The following is a 20,485-nucleotide window of genomic DNA, read 5'->3' on the forward strand; positions in this document are numbered from 1 at the left end:
AGGTTAACAAAGATCAAACATTTAGAAATGGGTAACTGCCTAAATATTAGTGACTAAGAAAAAATAGAAAACGGGATCCTATAGACAGTATCCTCTTGGAGACTAAATGATCTTCATCAGGGTATCAATGTATGAGAAGATCTTGTTATCAAGTCTACAGCTTCATAGTAACATAAGGTGCCAAGAAGCAAGGACTGAGAAAAACATAAAGAAATGGCCACCATCTTATTTATGCTCACTAAATATGTCAGTTTAGTGACTATAAAAAAATAAGTATTTAAAGAGAACACCAAAGTAGATGAAACTACAAACAAAAGTAACTGCAGCAAAGTTACCACTTGTTGTTTTTACTTTCCCTTTGCTATGGCTTAAAAATATGTTTAGCAAACATTTGAAGTAAAACAAAAGTAATGCAGTTCCGTGTGTAAGTGTGTGTGTGTGTGTGTGTGTGTGTGTGTTTGTCAGAAAGAGAGAGGGAGAGTATATGTGGTTGTATTTCTCAACTTCTTTGCTCAAGACATCTAGGCAAAGCAATCAATAATGGTGTGTCAAAGGCCCAAATTCGAATACAGTTTTTAAATATTATGCTTGTTTGCTTAGAAAATAATATAGCAAAAGGTCTTGCATCAGCGTGTTTTTTATGAACAATAAGATGTATGAAACTATGTTGGCCGTACTTATTTGTTAACCGTAATCATCAGAGATTTACTAGATATTCTAACATTTATATAATAATGATATAGTTACATAATAAATAAAGTAAAATCAGTTGAGAAGAGGGAGGAAATGCATTGTTTTGTACTGTATGCATTATTTATTGATTTGGTCATAAGGAGAAATTTGAGATGTAGACAGTCAAAAGTGACTGTAATTACTAGGTGCATTTGTGTTTTTTTTTTGTGTGTCTGTGTGTGTGCGTGTGTGTGTAAGTCTGTCTGTGCCTTTGCATATGAGTGTGTGTGAGGAGTGTACATCTGAGTTTCTGCAGATGTGAGAGGTTGTCACCCTGCCTCTGAATCTTTTAGCTTGCATGTGCATGTTTGTGTAATTGTGCATGAGAGAGTGAGAGAGAGAGAGAGAGAGCGTGTGTGTGTTTAAAAATATATATGTATGCATATATACATATACATACAAATGGGTATATGTCATTTCATCGAAAACTCAACTTAACTGAATATACCTTACCAAACACAACTTATGTAACTCATTTCATCTAAACCAGTGATTGACAAACAAACATAATAAATGTGTTTGTGCATTGTAATATATTTTTTCAGTACTGGTGTGAGTTTTATTAAAGACATATAAATAGTATTGCAGTTTACTTTATTACAGCATGCTGGATTTTGGAAGCTGCCGATGCATTTTCATTTTTCATACCATAGTGGGAATGAAGAGTTGTTATATATAATTCAGGGAGCTGTGGGGGCAGAGCCCCTGACATAAGGTATGCCCTCCTGCAAAAACATAGTATGCCCTCCTGCATAAACATAAACAGCAGTGTAATGTAGATGATGTGATTTAATGATTATTAGTACAGCAGCTAGGAAAGAATGTTATACAGTAGACTGGTTTACTACAAGTGAAGTTCCTACAGCTTAACAATGTCTTGCTGTTACTTACAACCAACTGCTTCCACACAAATTAACCTAGCTGTCTAATGAATCACACCCCTCTGTGCCTACCAGGTTAGGAGGCTAGCAGATAACTCTGTGTCCTACCTCCTTGCAGCCAGAATAATTGATTTATTTGACCTCACCCAGTATTTCCCAGACCAGTATCCATTAATATGGCCTCTATAAGACAGGGTTCTTCATATTATGTAAAGCCAAAATTCGGCCTTCAGTACCTACCACCCTGTCAGTGACTTATACTGGTAAAGTGCAAATCTAACACAGTGTATCAAAAACAAAGACAGTCACAAGCTGCAGCATTAACCGTGATTCGTCTCCTCTTATATATCCATATCTTTTCAGTCCAGCTGTATTATACTGCACCCCTCAACTCCACCATCTGGTGGCGGTACGTAGTATTGCTTGTAAAAGTAATTTGAACACAAAACAAACAACATTAAGGAAATAAATAACCCCGTAATGCTTTAAATGCAGCTAGCCTATAACCAAACCAAGGACTGATAGATCATTGACCTCTGGCTGCAAATACCCCTACATTAGTTCCCTACCTTTAAAATAAGTTCCAGATAGTCACTAATAAGCCTCACACTGCCTAACTTCCTCTTACTTACCTTTTCTTTTTTCTGTTGTTGTTTTCTCCATTAGAGCGCACTATACTTCGAGCTATGCAGCCCAGCGCTCTCCCATAAACAATGGACCAACGGGCACCATCTGCCTAACATTAAAAAGAGTCAGAAAACTACCCAGGCTCCAAACTAATAGTCACCACTCAAGGTTAGTATCTATTTATGTTCTTGTGAGCACAGCAACTCGGTTTGTATTGGAAAGTGTTTATTAGCCTATAATTCACTAGATTTGTTTAAAACTTAACCTCCTAAGCCCGTGAGCCCCAAACAACCAGCCCCACCCTGCTAATCATACTACTGCAAACACTCTGGGCCCCTCTTTGGTCTTCATCCATCCTCCACCACAGTCTCTCCCTGACCCCCCACTCCACCCCTTACAAAACCTAACAGACCTTCCTTCCACTCAAACCTTCCTATACTCGCGAGCTCCATCTACAGCAGACACTACAGGCACTTTGACTGTGCTCACAACACTTAACAGCCTCTGGCCCTGCACACTGATTGTTATTTCTGAGTCCACTTACCTGCACTACTGGTGCATCCAGCTCCATTCGCTCCCTTACCCTGCCCCCATTTCCCACCCACCCCACTACTCAGACATTTATTCTTGTCCCCGCATCAACTGACCCCTCAACCACACCCACCAGCCACTCCCACTCACACACACAGCTTCTCCACACACTGACTTGCATCCTACCCTACATTCAAGCAACACAATACACAAACTCCCTCCTCCACTCCACACCCACTCTACACCCACCCCTCACAACTCTAACACTACACACAATATCAAACTACCTAATCTCTTCACACAAGCACACCCCTCAAGCTTCAACCCACTCCACTGTTAATATGTCATATACACCTCCACTGCTACTACTATCCCTACTCATATGCCTCAAAACCCTCTGGAAAATCAATGCACTTTAACATTGATATTCATATTTAGATGACCTCAGCAAACCCATCCCATGATGTGAAACTGTGTAAAATCTACAAAGGATATGGAGTATTCCTTTCAAGAAGACCTTAGCCTTATGATGGACCACAGCTCATTACATAGTTATGTGAAATCTGTATGTATCTTAAGCAGCCCAGCCTAACATTCCCATGGTAGATGCATTAGCCCTTATAGTTGGTGTATGAATTTCCCAGAGATGGGCAGATCAAGGATATTTTGGGTCATATGCCTGTTGCCCCTATCCATGAGAAACATTGCTGCTAAGCTGGGGTGAAAGTATGCACGTGTAAGTATAGATCACTGCTGCAGTAACTTAAGCTATATGGGTTATATTCTACATAGGAGATAACAGCTGGACAGCCTTTTCAAAGCTGCAGGGCACCTTCCACTCACACAGACAACAGACAGTTCAAGCTATAGGGGATAAAATCAGTGGACTGGGCAGAAAACCCTTCAGAGCATCCATGCCAACAGAAGAAGTGAGGCTAGAAACCTGAAAAGTTGAATGCTAGTTATATAAAAATAAATGCATTCACCCTGTCAAGCATAATTCAAAAAAACTTACAATCCCAATCTGATCTGGGAGGATCTGTCCTTATGGAACACATATTGTTCAATGCCATAACAAGAGACCACTTGTATCTTTCATTATCAGTTTAATCTAAATATTTCCATAACTTTAATAAGAACGCTGCTAAGTCTGATTTGCCTACAAGTATCTGATAACGTGATTTATCTGTTAAGAATAGGCACAATTATGGCTTAACATAAGATATTCAGAAGGTAACTGATGAATAGGAACTTGTTATTTAAAACTGATTGCCATCCTGCACCCTGAACGACTTTGACACTGTTATATTTTTCTTCCACACATAATTTAAATACTATTATATGCAATCTGCTGAAGCAAATTTTGGTTAATCAACACTGTTGTATAAATAATTGTTTTTCCTTGCTTCTGTTTTCTGTCACATGCTTTTTGTCTGAAATTTCAGTCATAATTTATATAATGAATTGTATATTAGGAATTATTATTGCATAAAATGCAATACGTTATCTGTACTAAGTACCTTTCATTGAGCTTTCTTCTTCTGCCTCCACTGAATGTGAATATTTCTTATATCCAGTTGGATTCTCTTGATTTTCAAATGCAAATGAATTAAATAAATAATTCATTCGTTCATTTTCTGATAGCTATTCTTACCTTATTCTGTGTTATGGGGATTTGCAATGTTTCCTAAAGACCAAGGTATTAAAGAAAGCAAACCATCCCATTATAGAATACAGACACACACACACACACACACACACACACACACACACACACACACACACACACACACACACACACAGCTCTGGACACTTTAGAATATTGCTGATTCTCTGAATGGCATGCTTCCTTGGTTTCCTGACTATAAGTAGGGCCCAGAAAAATCCAAAATAACAAAATAAGCACATTCATTCTTTAGCAAAATGTGCAAACACAGGCAAATAAATGAGATAGCCAAAACCTGTAAGTTGCATTACAAATTTGTTTATTAAAATTCTTTTTTGTTTTGGGAGCATTTCCCATCAGAATACCCTAAGAGGCTGTGAAACTTCTAATTACATCGTTTCCAACTTATAGATTAAATGTTGCAGCATCATGGCCAGCGTTTAGTAATGAAAGTGAAACAGTAATCTAAATGGTAGAGAATATGTTTGATATGTTGTCTAAGATATTTCCTCCAAGATAGATTACTCATGATTTCCCAAAGGCTAACAATAAAAATAATGATATTTTTGGTATATTATTACTAATTTATTCCAGTGATACCTAAATAAACAAATTCTTCCATAAGTAACATGTGCACTGATTTTATTTGTTTATTTTCCTGTAATGGGGCAGAGATCGTCTTTGCTATCCTTTCTTTGTGCAGCAGCCACCTCTGACTTCAAATGCCTTACACACCCTCATAAGCCATCATTCCAGGCACACAACATTTTGTGAGTTGTTATGGACATCTCCTTTCATTATGTGGGCCTTATCTCAGCCTTTTTTGCTACTTGTGCTATGACTGCCATGTGACTAGAGAGGGAAGTGCATGTGTAGTAGTCGTCATAGTGTGCAAATTGTCATGGAATTCCTAACTTCACCTGTGTGCTGACATGTGAGGTGACTAGATGTGGAAGTGCCAGGTGATGTTTCTAGCAGGCATATCTAGCTAACATGTTACCCCCCCCCCCCCACCGAGAGAAGAGAGAAGTCATCGTATTTTATTTTTTTATTTTCCCCCTCCCACATATTAGCTCTTCTATCACTAAGCCTGCTAGTTGAGCTTAGGTCATCTGGATCATAGTAATGTCTTCATTCCTCTGCACCATGAGGCTGACATAGTTTTAGGTTGTATAAGGTTGGTAAGATCATTTTATACTAACCGATCATCAGAAGTGATACAAGAAATGTCAAGTTATTAAACTGAGTTTTCTTTGCTGAGATCTTTTACATGTATGAGTTACAGTCCTGGATTGTTTTCAGTTTGTCTCTTATCACCACTGTATACATCTTGTGGCAATAAAAGGCAGTGAACCTTAGGATTTTTGGATTAAAAAATCTCACTTATGGTGCAGACCTTTACAAAATTTGAGTGGAGAAATTTCTCTAAACAGTATACCTTTTCAACCTTCTTACATTTAGCAAGATTACCTTAAATCATGATTTAAAATATCAGATTTGTTCACCTAGTTTTATTTGGACTTTTTGAAAATTAAAAAAAAGACACTCCCCAGGATTCAATAAAATCTGTGTAGACTCCATGTAAAGCCTACAAGGAATGTTCCCATATACAGAGCCACTGTTCCCCCTTGGCAGCATACTGTGCATATTAATCATGGCATTCTGCCAAGGCAGAGCATAGTAACAGGGATATTGCATCCACGTAGGCAGAAGTGTAAAAGCTATCCAATGGTTGTTGATTATCCACGGAATTCCTGATCAGATGTTATGTACTGGGTGAAAATCAATGTAATGTACCCTACTACTGTTGAAATGTGCTGTGCATTAATATTTTATATTTTAATGTTTTATTTTTTTTTTTAATGTCTGTTTGCACAGTGCGGGGCAGAGCACAGCAGTGCCAAGCTGTGCTTAGATATATACAGCTGACACCTGGTCGACATCTAAAAATAGAAACTAGATGTAATTATTATAATTTTGTTTTTATTAATGTCTGTTTATGTGGCATGGTGTGGAGAGCAGCAGATCCAAGCTGTGCTTATACATACACTATTGACACCTGGCAGATATCTATAAATAGAAACCAGATGTAATTAATTATTTATGTCTTGTTTTGTTTAAGCCCATTTGCGCAGTGCAGCATGGTGCTTAGCAACACTACCAGGTAGCTTAGTAGTATATGTAAAAGTATAGCAGTTTACATACTATCCAGGTAGCTAAATGGGTAGAGTCACAGCCTAAAGTTTAGTAGGTCCTAGGTTTGAGTCCCTAGCACTCTTACAATTTTTTAATATAATTTAATTTTTTCTTTAATTTAAGAACAACATTTTCACATTGACAAGAGCTGCATGGTGTTAAGCAATGCTTAAACATGGTTATTGGTTACTACTGTTTATGCATTGTTAAGCTTCGCTAAAATCACGGCTGTGCAAGTTTCCATGATGCTCTGCTCTGCTAAGCAGGTTTACATGACCTTAAGCAATGTGACACTTTTTTGAATGTTGCAGTATGACATGTAAGGGCAGGAAAACACCTGCACCATTTGTTAGAGTCTGTCTAACTGTTGGTATGCCAGGTGGGGCTGGAGAGGGTGAACAGTTTCAGGAGAAGAGGTGGGGTGTGCTGGAGTCCAGGGTTTTTGTTGGGCTCCTGGTACGCAATTATGAACCTAGGCTGTTGCAGGGTGGTTACCAGTGCTCATAATGTAAGGTTAAGGCCTGAGATTGGTTAGCCAGGGAACTTACCAGTGCTATTGGTATTCCCCACACTGGAGAGCAGTGTCGTCTCCACTATGATGACCTGAAATGTAGAAAGAGGGGGAACCTTGGACACATGGGTCCATAAAGCCATGGATGGGCATGCCCCAGACATATGTAAGTATTTCTGCCACTACTTTACTAAAACACAAACTGAATCTGTGCAGACCTGGTATGCATAATGGTGTGCTTCTCTTCCAACAGCTACAGCTGAGAGGGCTCGCAACATGCAGTCCCATACCAAATGCCTGGCCAGGATGTGCTTTGAGTGTGGTAAGTATTGATATATTTTGATAACGGTAGTTCAATAAAGAATAAGCAATAAAAACTATAGTGCAATAAGCAATAAAATCTGTAGTGCAATAAACAATGCCAGTAACAGTAAGCAATAAGGTGTAAAGCAGGATTGTGGTGTCATAATATAATTTCAGTAGAGCTGTATGCATTGCATGTCTATTGTAATGTTGCTGCAGTCAACTTTATAACTGCAGCAACTGTGAAATGCAAAACTAATTGCTTGAAGAATGTATTGCACAACTCACAGTATGGTTCAAGGCTGTCTCCCGGCCACATTCAAGTCACATAATGCTCTCTTTTCCCCCACCCCAGGAACAGAAATTATATGGGTGAGGTAGCCCACATTATGGGCAGATATTGTGTGCATACTTCACAGATAGCAGCAATACAAATAAGGTGTAAAGCAGGATTGTGGTTTCATAACAAAATGTATGTAAAAATTGCAGTAGGGCTGTATTCATTGTATGTCTCTTCTAATGTCATTGCAGTCAACTGTAAAACTGTAATAACTGTAGAATGCAAAAGTAATTGCTTGAAAAATGTATTTCACAACCCACGGTATGGTTTAAGGCTGTCTCCTGGCCACTTTCAGTCACATAATGCTATCTTTTCCTCCCACTTCAGGAACAGAAAGTATATAAGTGATGTAGCCCACTTTATGTGCAGATATCATGTGTATACTTCACAGATACTTAGCAGCAATACCAATAAAGTGGTTTCATAACAAAATGTGTCTTAATATTTGTAGTAGGGCTGTATTCATTGCACGTCCGATTCTAAGTTGCTCCAGTCAGTTGTTACATTATGTGCAGATGGCCCCTGCAGTCACAGCTTTTGGGTTCTACCCCAATGCCTGCCAACTAAGACACAATGGCTGTCTAGTCTACTTAATGTATGCAAACATACCTCTCAACCGTTATGATTTTTCATAATGTAATTACAAGCGCCCAGTCTGTCTGGTCCATGATTAGCAGATAAATGATTACCTGGAATGAAATGTATTGTCAAATCCATTTACAGACCACCTTGGTAGTCATATATATGCACATAATGTGAATTATTATGTGTAACAGTTCCGCGTAGTTGTATACTTGCATTTCTTAGTACTTGCCCCACACTGTCCCATGCTAACAGCTTAAGAGGTATGTAGATGCTTTGTCATCTATAAAGGAATTGTAGTCACTGTACTCACAACTGACATTGCATACCTGTGAACTATGTAATAGCAGTCCTCTTAGGGATATCATCTGCAGATTCACTAATGGTATGTTTATCTCTCTCTCCCCACCTCTTATTGACTTTAATTTATTATTATTTATTATTATGATTTAATATTACTATATTTTGTTAAACCAACTATATTTTGTTAAACTTTAATTTATTATTGTTATTTATTATTATGATATTTTGTTAAACTAACTATTTTTTGGACTGATAGGTTATTTCATACTGGCTTGCTGTTAACATACTTCCTGTTATGTTACTTAATGTTGTGTTCCACGTAATATACCTTAATATGTATTTGGATTAATCGATATTATGTTCCATCATGTTACTATTAACATTGGTTTGGTTATTGCTAACCTTAACTTAGTATCAAGGTAGGCCATTTCCCGGTGATCCACCTACCTTGCCTCCTCTGGCCATGGCACTGGGCTCCAGCACGTCTGGGATCCAGACTGGTGGTGCCCCATCTACTGCCCATGCTCTACCTGTGGTATCAAGTAGTTCTGCTCCATGGACTGGGATGGGCCCCCCACTGGGAGTGGTGGTGGAGGGAGAATTGTCACCCATGATGAATTGTTGGTTTGGTGTGCAGGATCATGCTATGTGGGTCTGGATGATGCCTGTGCTGGATAGAGAGCATGCTAGCCACCCTGGTGGGGCAGGCTCACTCCAGAGCCAAACCTCCATTACTACCACCTCCGGAGCAGCGGCGGAGCAGTACCTACAGTCCCATGGGTGGAGACATGAGTCATGCTGCTACCTTGTGGAGGCACATGGGGCTGTGATTCCATAACCCCCTCCCCATCCAAGGTGTTCACCCCCTTTTGTGTCACACACCACCCTTGTCTGCTGTCATGTCTGTCTTGTCTATCTGCAAAAGCTTCTTCACCTACTTAACTTACCTCCCCCACACATACCTATGTCCCCTCACCAACATTCCTCTCTCTCACCTTAAAAACGGGCAGGCACATGTCCCCAAAAAATATTGTCCCATACATAGCTCTCCTCTTTGCACATGTGTCCACTGGACACTTACATTTTGGTCCAATTGGCTTGAGAACGCAGTTATGTTGTCCTCACCCTCTCTCTGGGGTGAGAGTCCAAATTCAACTACAGATTCTGTCAAAGTGCACAGTTGTACAAGAAATGGATAGTAATGGTCCTTTCCTACACCCTTCCTGTAATACCTACCTGCTTTTTACTATCTTTTCCTCCTGCTAGCACCTCATTTCACCACTTTCCTATCTCCCCATTTTGCTTTTCTTTAATGATTTTTTTGCATGACCCTGCTCGACATGGCATGTCGCACAGCATTGTAAAGCTCAGCCAATTAAAGCTACATTGATATATGTGTTTTTTTTTGTTTTTTTTTCCAATAATAATTTTTATTGTTTTCTTATATTCCATGCAAAATTAAAACAATATAGAAAATTAAGAAAAAACTACCAACTAATGTAACTAACACTAACTCCATAATATATATACAATATTTACATAAATGCTTCCAAGAAACACATTGAATTATACACAAAGAATATAAAAGTGGTTAAGATCAATTCGAGTAATGAAAAGCTGCTGTTACAGAGTCTCTTAAAAGTGTAGAAATTCTTGCTAAATTCAAATATAAGATGTTACGCTAATACAATATTAAATACTTGTTCGCATATTTTTGGATTGTTAATATTTTTATTATGTTGGTTCAAAAGTAGTTTGTGAGCTACTATACGCCTTATTGCTAATACTCTAAAATTATTCCATGATGTTTTGGATGGGTCTAACCAATTAGTAGCTATGTATAGCTTCATTAATAAGAAAATAAATTTGATATATGTGTTGTAAATGATAATAAACACCTGCCCCCTATTTCGAACCCAAGATCATCACACCTGCAGACTACTGCGTTAATCTGCCATGCCACATAGCTCTAACCTAAAACAGGTGGTTTATGAAATATATAATAAATGCAAGTTATAGTCATTAAGCGAGTTTAAGCAGAGCTGCACACTGAGCCATGTCGCACAAACTTGCTAAAAGAGTAATAAAAAAAATGGGAGTGACACAGAATAATGGATGCAAGTGAGGTCTTTAATAGCAGGTAAATGTGCATGTTTATCAGCAACATATAGAAATACACCTGCTAAAACATTAATGGCACCATACATGTTCAAATGGGATTCTGGTGGGAGAAATACTTCCATATAAAGCCATTTAAATAATGATGGATGTAAAAAAAGTATGTCACAGCCTCTGTGTGTGCACTTATATCTTGACAAATACACCTGTTGTACTAGTGACTCAGTAACTCAGTCTGTTAAATACTGTGCAATTGCTAACTTTTTCCACACACTGTTATGGGTTCAAATCCAGTGGCATGTAGCATTTAAATTGCATTATTGTGAACCCAGTAACTAATGATTGACTCATGCACTCTTTATCCATACAATGCATTCCAAATCAAATGAATGCTTTTCACTAATGGAAGTCATGGGCTTGCAGATAGGAACACACTTCACATATCCCTATAGCAACACTATAAGAGCATAAAGTATCAGTGCATGCATTAATATGCATTTGCAGAGGATTTTAACTCAGGTAATGAAAATGAGACCCACTAATATCAGAGTGCAGCACACAATCCTTCCATAATTAAATTACAGATTAGCACAGCTGCACAACTAACATACACATATGAAGCCCCTCCTAGTAGCAAGGACTGCCAGCATACACATTCCAAATGAGTATCGCACTTTAACACATGGTCTGACAATTGCCCACATGATTGACTTAATATTATATTTACCCCCTATGTTCCTCAAGGACAAAACAAACATGTTGCCTAGTAATGTTAGTGACACCATTGTCTAACATACTTAACTTAAGCACATGTCTTAATTTGAGTGAAAGGGGTACCCTCACTCTGGCTCTGCCTCTACAACAAGACTGACACAGCTCCCACAGTTACTCTTACAGCATGTTGTCCTCCAAAGTGTTCACACTCTCTGCGTATGCCTATTGTCTGCAGCTGCAGGGTGTATATTAAAAGGCTGAAATGTCAAAACAGCAAACATGCTTAGATTGACCCAAAATGATCGAAGCTGGTAAACCTCAAACGGGCACAACAGAGATTTTGTTCCTAAGGAAAAAAATCTCTAGGCCATTATCAGGGCATTGCCGTTTCATCCACTGTAGTGCGATCTCAGAGTCGGTATATTTAAGTAGGGGGGTGGGGGCACAGCCCCCCCCACATATGGGGGGTGTGGGGGCAACCCCCCCACTTTCTTTTGTGTTTAGATCTCGTTTTTTTGTGTGTTGGCCCAATAATTTTTTCCCAGGGGAAAAAAAAACATTGTGGCCATTCAAGGTGGAATTGCTTTTCATACCCTTATCATTAAGACATGTTTTAGTTTTTATTTATGGTTTTTAGATGGAGATTTAAAAAGTAAAATATTTTTATAAAAAGATGTAATAAGTGTTTAAACACTAGTCATGTGTCAGCTTGTTCATATGTTAGTATATCTTTAAATGTTTCTTTAAATGGTCAATGATTTAATTATCCCGCGTTTTTGGTGCAAGTGACTATTTAAATGATTTATGATTTGTGACAATTACTTCTGAAGAAGTCTGCATTGTGGGCAGATGAAAAGCGCTTTAAGTTAATTTTTGTGAGGATTTATTAAACGTCGTGTGTGGACTCTACTGCAGTTGGGACTTGTTTTTTTTGTTTTTATTAGTTTCCTGTGCCTTGTTGTTGGTCATTCAAGGTTTAGCAGGTTCGATCATTTTGGGTCAATCTAAGCACATTCACTGCTCTAACATTTCCTCTTTCCAATATAGACCCGCAGCTGCAGCCTGTAGCATATGCAATCTGTATGTAAACGTAGCTGCTACAGACCTACCCTCTGCGATGACATAGTCTCCTCATCCAAGTAATGTCCACCACAGCATATCAGAAAGGGCTTCTAATCTACATAAAGGCCTTATATCTTGTTCAGTTGTTGCACATCATTGGCTGATGATACTACAAATCGGCTGTGTTGGCTGCAATTAGCATTTCAGAACCACAGATTGGTTAAGAGGCAATCACCCGATAATGAGAAGCATGTTAAAAAGGCAAACAGCTGGCTATGGGAAGCCAGTCTGCATTATACTTTCTTCACACAGTAAGCACACTGCCAACAACTTTATATGTCTGCACATATCAACAAAGGAGTACTGTACTCCACTGGGTATGCAACCTTTTTGTTTACAATATGATGCATATGTGTGAATATGCTAACAGTGAATGGGGATTACAGCATTAAGCCTTTCTTAGAACTGTGATAATGACATGCCATTGATCTCCAGATTTGTTGCACCTAGAGAAGATGTACATCTAGGGTGGAATGTTTTTGTCAATGTGGCACACTGGCTTCATGGGACTGTCCCTTTATAGTGGTTGTAATAGCGCACTGCTATTTTTTGGCACTGTTGTTTTGACATATTATCAGGGGGTTGCCTCTAGGGCACAGACTGCTATGGAGTCCAGTGTTGGGTGTATGATCATACAGCAGGATCTGTCATGGCACACACAAGAATAGCTATCACTAATATTTTGGTTGTATCCACATGCTTAGTTAAGTTTGCACATTGTGGAATATGACGTGTGATCAAGCAGTGGATACTGCCAGCCATTATGTTCTTGTTGTATCTCTACATTGTGTACCTCGATGTATGTGATCCTGACATGTGTTCCCATTTTGTTGTCTTTCACCAAACATGTATCCCAAACACCATGCCCCTTTCATGGCTGCAGAGAATTATATAATACTGTAAGGCCTTTGTCAACACCATGAACTCCTACTGTCCAGGGGGAGGCAAAACAGGGAAGAGTGGGCAGGATTATGGGCTGATCTTGTGCATGACGTGAATGCCATAAGACATCAGAGCAGGACATATGAGCAGGTTCACCACCGTGCAACAGACATGATTAATGCTGCATGCAGAACAGCAGCAGTTGTAGCCAGTAACTGTGGTGTCACTGGTGGAGGGCCTTCAGCTGAACAACCACTCTTAGCCACTGATGAATTTCTAAAGAACCTAGGAACACATATCAGCTCACAGGCATCCATCACACCACACATCATGGATATAGGTGCCACAGTTGCCACAGCAGAGAAGCATCCAGATAAGCTTAGTTCAATCAGTATTGGATTACTGCAGCACTCAGTGTGTCATGGTGTACATACTGTTACATGGGTGTCGGGTCTTTGTTCTTTGGGCGGGAGGGGTTTAACTGCAGTTTAAATCACATGCTCAGATTTTGAACAAACTATTTATCACAGTAACTACAGTAAACGTGAGATATATGGGCATATTACCTTGTTATATTGCTACATACAGTGCTACTTACATTACCTCCCCTCAACTTTTTACAAGTCCATCAGATATCAGACAAGGCCATGTTCCTGCTCCTGGTAAGCACAACACTGTTTTGTTACATATGTAGATTTTCAGCAATGTATTCCTAAAGTGTTGTCCCAGGGCTGCTGCCTGGATTGCTGTACTGTCGGCATGACTGACAACTGCACAGATATTTTCTGAGTGTACACACGAGTCATACCTATGCCTTGTAGGTGTGACCACACTGATTGATATGACAGTATTGTCATAACATTACAGATTGTCAAATGTGCATAGTTTTCACAAATGTCAATAGTGTACCTTATTGTTGCTGCTGAGATTGCTGTGTAAAGAGCTTTTATTTACAAGTAACTACAAGCTGTTTATGGGAAAAGTAATGTCATCATGTCCTACTATATGATGTTGGGTTATCAACAGGTCTGTATTAGTGACAACAGTTTATAGAGCTTTATATAAATTGCAACATAGTACTGTAGAGCATAATAGCGCAGGTATTAATGTACTGCTTTTCTCTTTCTTATCACAGGTGACCTCTACACAATCTGATGTCTGTGTCTCATCCGACTCTGATGATGATGGTGGCCAGAATGAGACACAGGTGGGGGTTTTGGGGCCTAATTTGTCCCAGAGGTTGAGATCCCTCATCTGCTCTTATTGTCACTGCACACAATCAGTCTACCTAGACACACCCAGTCCCCGGAGACAACAGATATTGGACAGTCAGAGGGTGGGGACATTGAACAGGAAACGGCAACTATGGCTCCAGTGAGTGTAGACAATGGCCATAGCCAGAGAGCTGGTAAGATTCCAGACAGGTAGATAGATAGGGGACCTTGTAAGAGGCCTTCTGTCTGTCCACCACCTGTTGCAGGTGTCACATCACTGGTCACTTGGTGTATATTTTGGGTCATTATGGAGGCACAGGCATGTTCTGAAAGGAACTCCAGACATATGCTTAGGGTTATGGATGCAGCACAGTCTGACATCCATGACTGCCTCCACTGCATTAGTGACACACTGGATTGGTTCACTGATGCAGTGGAAAGAAGGTGTTCTGAGACAGATTGCAGAATATCTGTCTTGGAATGCATATTGTTTGTGCTGGAACATCTGGTTGGAGTTGAGCATTGGGCTCGTGGACGTTGGTCAGCAAACCCATCTGCTGAGAGTCCCCACGGCTGTGCACAATCACGGCCCCATAGTGGCACTACATCCAGAGCTACAGAGGGGAGCACAATGTCCACAGCAAGACATAGCAGGCCATGGGCTCATGGCCCTGGGTATTCCTGTGGTGGGCTTGGTCCCAGCAGACAGCAGTCACCATCAGGTACTAACACTGCTTTTGAGCTTGACATGGAGGTGCCAGTGCAACTCCTGGCAGAGCCAGTTCCTGTGTTCGGGGGTGGAGACGGTGAACTGTCAGCTCTACCATGCATGGTTCAAAGCTTTCCTATATTTATTTATTTTATTATTTATTTTATTTTACATTTGTTGACCGGGATTGTCCAACTGGGCTGACAAGCCCTTTTTCAGTGGAGGCCCGGGGAGAAAAGCCCCACAATCAATACAATAGAAATAAACAATACATTTACAAATTATGCAAAAGTTTTCACAATGGTGTAAATAAGAAAGCTATACAATTCTGACAATAGAGCAAGATGAAACATAAGTTATAGTATACCATTGCAGTTACTATGCACCGTGAGTTATAGTATACCACTGCAGTTCCTATGCAACGCGAGTTATAGTATACCACTGCAGTTCCTATGCAACATGAGTTATAGTATACCACTGCAGTTCCTATGCATCCTCATGTAATGGGAGAGAGAGAAGGGAGTAGCACATTTTAATAATGAAAGATAAAGAGGTTCCTGACACGAATAAAGATGCCAGTTACAAGAGTGGTGCCTCACAGCAAGAGGTTTTCTGGTTTGATTCTCGGCTGGGGTGCCTTCTGTGTGGAGTCTGCATGTTCTCCCTGCGTTCATGTGTTTCCTCCCACATTACAAAGACATGCATCTGGAGCCTTTCTCCCCGGGCCTCTGCTGAAAATTGGCTTTGTTCCAAGTCAGACTTTCCTGGTTAACAAATGTTAAATAAAAAAATAAATAAGTGAGAAACTTTATTTCTGTAAAGGAAGCCCAGGTTTTGATGAGTTTTCAGAATGCAGTTGTAACATGTAAGTCAAACTTAAGCTGATCATCTATAATTAAACCTAAGAGTTTTGTGTTTGATTCAGCTTGGATAAGGGTGTTATTAAGAGAAAGTATAGAGAAAGCAGGTTTCAGATGATTGACATTCTTAGGTAAGAAAAGCAGAAGCTTTGTTTTTTACGGGGGTTCAGAATAAGTATATTATTAGAAAGCCATGTTTCAATTGAGATGAAGAATGTCTGAGTGATAGAGATGAGTTCAGAGGGGGTATCAGCGAACGATGGTGATGACTGTGGGGTTTGTAAAGATGTTGCAGAGTAACAGACTAAGAATAGAGTCCTGGGGAACACCCATTCTCACAGGAAGAGAAGCTGAGAGAGCAGAGAGCCACCTCACTGATTGCAGTTGATCAGTGAGATAGCTGGAAAACCAGGCAACAGTAGCAATGGAAAAGTTAACGTTAGTTTAATCAATAATAGACAGTGAGACACAGTGTCAAAAGCTTTTGAGAGGTCTATGAAAATACAGGAGACTAGTTGTTTTTTATATCCAGCTAATGAAATGGTGTTAAGGAAGGATGTAAGGGCAGTGGAAGTACTATGTTTAGCGTGGAAGCCATGTTGTGTAGGTGTAAGCAGATTTTCCTGTGGTAAATATTGCATGAATTGCTTATGTATGCATTTCTCCAAGACTTTTTGAGAGTGGGGATAAGATAGCATTGGGTCTAAAGTTAATAATTTCTGTGGCGTTATCTCATTTATGTATAGGTAGAGTGTAGAATTCTTTCCAAATAGAAGGCACCTTTGACTCAGTGATAGAGCAGTTTATCAGGATGGAAACATAGAGAGCAAGTGATTCAGCTGCTAACTGGAAGAAACTGGGAGGTATATTGTCAGCAGATATGGAACAGGTTTAACCTTGGAGAGTAGAGACTTAATGTACCTAGTAGGAACAGATATGAGGAGAAAAATATTAAAAGAGCTGAGAGTAGGAGAGGGTTCAAAGGAGATAAAAGCCCAGTTATTTCCAGAGTTAGCAATGTTAGTAGAAGAGAAGTCAGGGGTAATCATTTTGGATATAGATTCAATAAAATAGTTATTAAAGATGGTTGCGGTTTCTTCAGGTGTCTTATTGGGACAGGAATTGGGAGAAGGATTCCCAGGATGCAGTATTTGGTTGATTGAATTCCAGAATTCTTTGGGATTAAATCTTTTAGCAGTAGGAGGGTTAAAGTAGAATTATTTTTATCTCTAAAAGTGTGTTTCTTATGCCAAATTTCTAAGTTATTTGTACATTTGCAAGTCAGAGGGGAGCTTTGTTTTTGCCCATCTTCCACATCTTATCTCTGGATTTCATAAGGGTATGGGTAGCATTTGTTAGCCATGGGGATATGTGTGATTTTATATGAACTGTTTGGAACAGAGCAAGGCTGTCAAGAATATTAAGAAAGGTAGCTTTGAAGGATTGAACTGATTCATCAAGGAGGAGTTAGACTAGATAAGTCCAATTAATTCTAGAAAGCAGGGCTTTAAAACTATTTGGGCAGAAATTAGTTTGACTGTGGCAGGTTATATATCTATGTGGTCTGGTGAAGTGAGGAGTAGATCTAAGAACTTTTACTGGGCAATGGTCACTTAGGCAGTTGGGTAGTCTTTAAAAGCCCCTGTCTTTAATAAAACACATAAAAACACGAACTGGTGATGAACTGCAGGTCAGATGGGATCAGCACTTTCAGTTAAAAAACCTTCATCAGATCCTGTTACACTGACCTGATACAATACTATTTAAATAAAATCCACGGACTTCCAGCCAATAAAAGTGATCTTTAGTAAACACACCTTCATCTGACCTGTAGTTCATCACCAGTTTGTGTTTTTATGTGTTTTATTAAAGACTGGGGCTTTTAAAGATTTCTCTTGCTTTGGGGGAAGCCTATTTTGTTTGCATTTTGTCGGTTTAATAAGGCTTCCTTAAGAGGTGCGTTTTGTGCTGTTTATCTTCTTAGGCAGTTGGGTAGGTTTTCAGTGTTATGATACTTGCAAGGATCAGAAACCAGTTTCCAGTATATGAGAGTGCTAGAGTTGTTTCAATTACTGATATGTGTAGGTTCAGAGATGAGTTGAGTAAACCCATGTAAGTTAATGCATGAGGTAGAGTTTGGAGAGCAGAGAGTTGTCCACTTAATATTTACATCTCTAAGGTTTCATTTGAGAAGTGTTGAGAGAGATAGGAAAGAATATTTCCAGTACTTGTATGTTATCTCCTGGAAGAATACAGACTGCACCTACAGTGATGGTGAAGAAGTTATTAAGTTTGAGTTTTGCCAGTAGAAGTTCAGCAGAGAAAAGGATGGGATAGGTTTATTGGAACATGTAATAGTGAATTGGTCGGAATAGACTATAGCAACTCCGCCCCCTTTTGGGGGGGGGGCAGTCAAGGTGAAGAATATTATACCCAGGAGGGAATAATTGTTTGTCAGGGTTTCAAGATTTTAGCTAGGTTTTGTTTAGGGCAATTACATCAGGATTGTGGTTAGTAATCCAGGCATGAAATTCACTAACTTTGTTTAGGACACATCTGATGTTCATACAGTAGAATGAGATATTCTTTTTAGGATGTGTAGGACGTGCAGTGTTAGGAGTGGTGGTGTTATTGATAGGAGAGTGAGAGATGGGACCAGGATTAAGATGAGTGTCACCTGCTAGAAGTAGAGCATGTGGCAGGTGGTAGAGTTTGTGTTTGTATAGGCTATAGTAGAGGTGTTTGGTTTTAACTTTGGTGTATGAGGTGTGAGAAGGGGTCATTTTGATTTTAGGTAGATGGGGTATGCAAAGGGAATAGAGAAGAACAGATAGCAAAAGATAGCTGTGGGGATAAAAAATAATTTGCCTGAATAATTGTGGGGTGTTTGTATGCTGGAGTTAGGTGGTAACTTTAAGAAATAAGATTGAAAAGGAGAAGTAAGGGAGGCAGATAGAGAACAGTGTAAGTTATGAGAGTCATATTTGAGCAGAAATAAGAATTAGATGGTGTAGAGTAGTTTGTGAGAGGGTATAAGGTAGGTATTATTTTAGAATTGTTAAAGAAGAGAGAGGAGGACAAAAGAAGTTTCCTATAGAGAGAGTAGGTAAATATGGGAGGTAATACAAAGTTATGAGAGTCAAATTCTTTAAGTGTTGGGAAAAGGGGAGAGGTTTCAGAATTTGCCAGAAAAACAGTAAGGGGCACTGTAGGGACACACATGTAGGGCTAGCACTGAGCTTGACTGTGTTCATGCACACACTCACACATCATGGTCAAATTCAGGTCACCTACAGACACACACGGTACCTTTCCATGGTCCATCTTGCCTGCTTCACTTCCTGACTCACACACATGCTTTTAACCTATTGGACAGCATAGGCCTCCTGCACTCCCACACAACACCCTGTGCAAGTGATGATACCTGTGCCACATCCCTGTCATTCTCGTAATCAATGCAGGCAAATTAAGCTATGTGTCTGATGCACATAGTGATTATAAAAAATAATATGCACTTGTGTAATGCAGTGTTGTTTTGCCATGACACTTGTACTGGTCACAAACAGAGACTGTAAGGTAACATTTGTAATGATTAAGCCACATAATTTTGTGTACCTTATGTTGTATGATGTTGTAATGGCTGTTTACTTACACAATGAAAAGTGTGTCACAGACCTGTTTATGTTTCAGTTTCAGGAGTCTGTAGGGGACATATATGGATGTGCAGTGCCAATAAACCCATAGACATCACAGCTCAGGATTGAATGTCAGGAAAGAAGAAACACGTCTTCAGCAAGGTACAGCATTATAGGTGCATGACTCCATAGGTTTATATGTGTACAACAGGCTAACAAGGACAATGGCATCATCCAGCCTACCCATGCATCCCTAATCTATGAAAATAAAGGTCTGATACCCTTGATAAGTGTCACCAGGGTTTCTGGAGCTAACACATGTATAAGCTGTGTGTCTGATGCACATAGTGACTATAAAAAATAATATGTACTTGTGTTATGCAGTGTTGTTTTGCCACGACACTTGTACTGGTCACAAACAGAGACTGTAAGGTAACATTTGTAATGATTAAGCCACATAATTTTGTATACCTTATGTTGTATGATGCTGTAATGGCTGTTTACTTACACAATGGAAAGTGTGTCACAGACCTGCTTATGTTTCAGTTTCAGGAGTCTG

Source organism: Protopterus annectens, chromosome 4.part0 (assembly GCF_019279795.1).
Source record: "Protopterus annectens isolate FY-2018-M chromosome 4.part0, PAN1.0, whole genome shotgun sequence".
NCBI classification, from domain to species: domain Eukaryota; kingdom Metazoa; phylum Chordata; order Ceratodontiformes; family Protopteridae; genus Protopterus; species Protopterus annectens.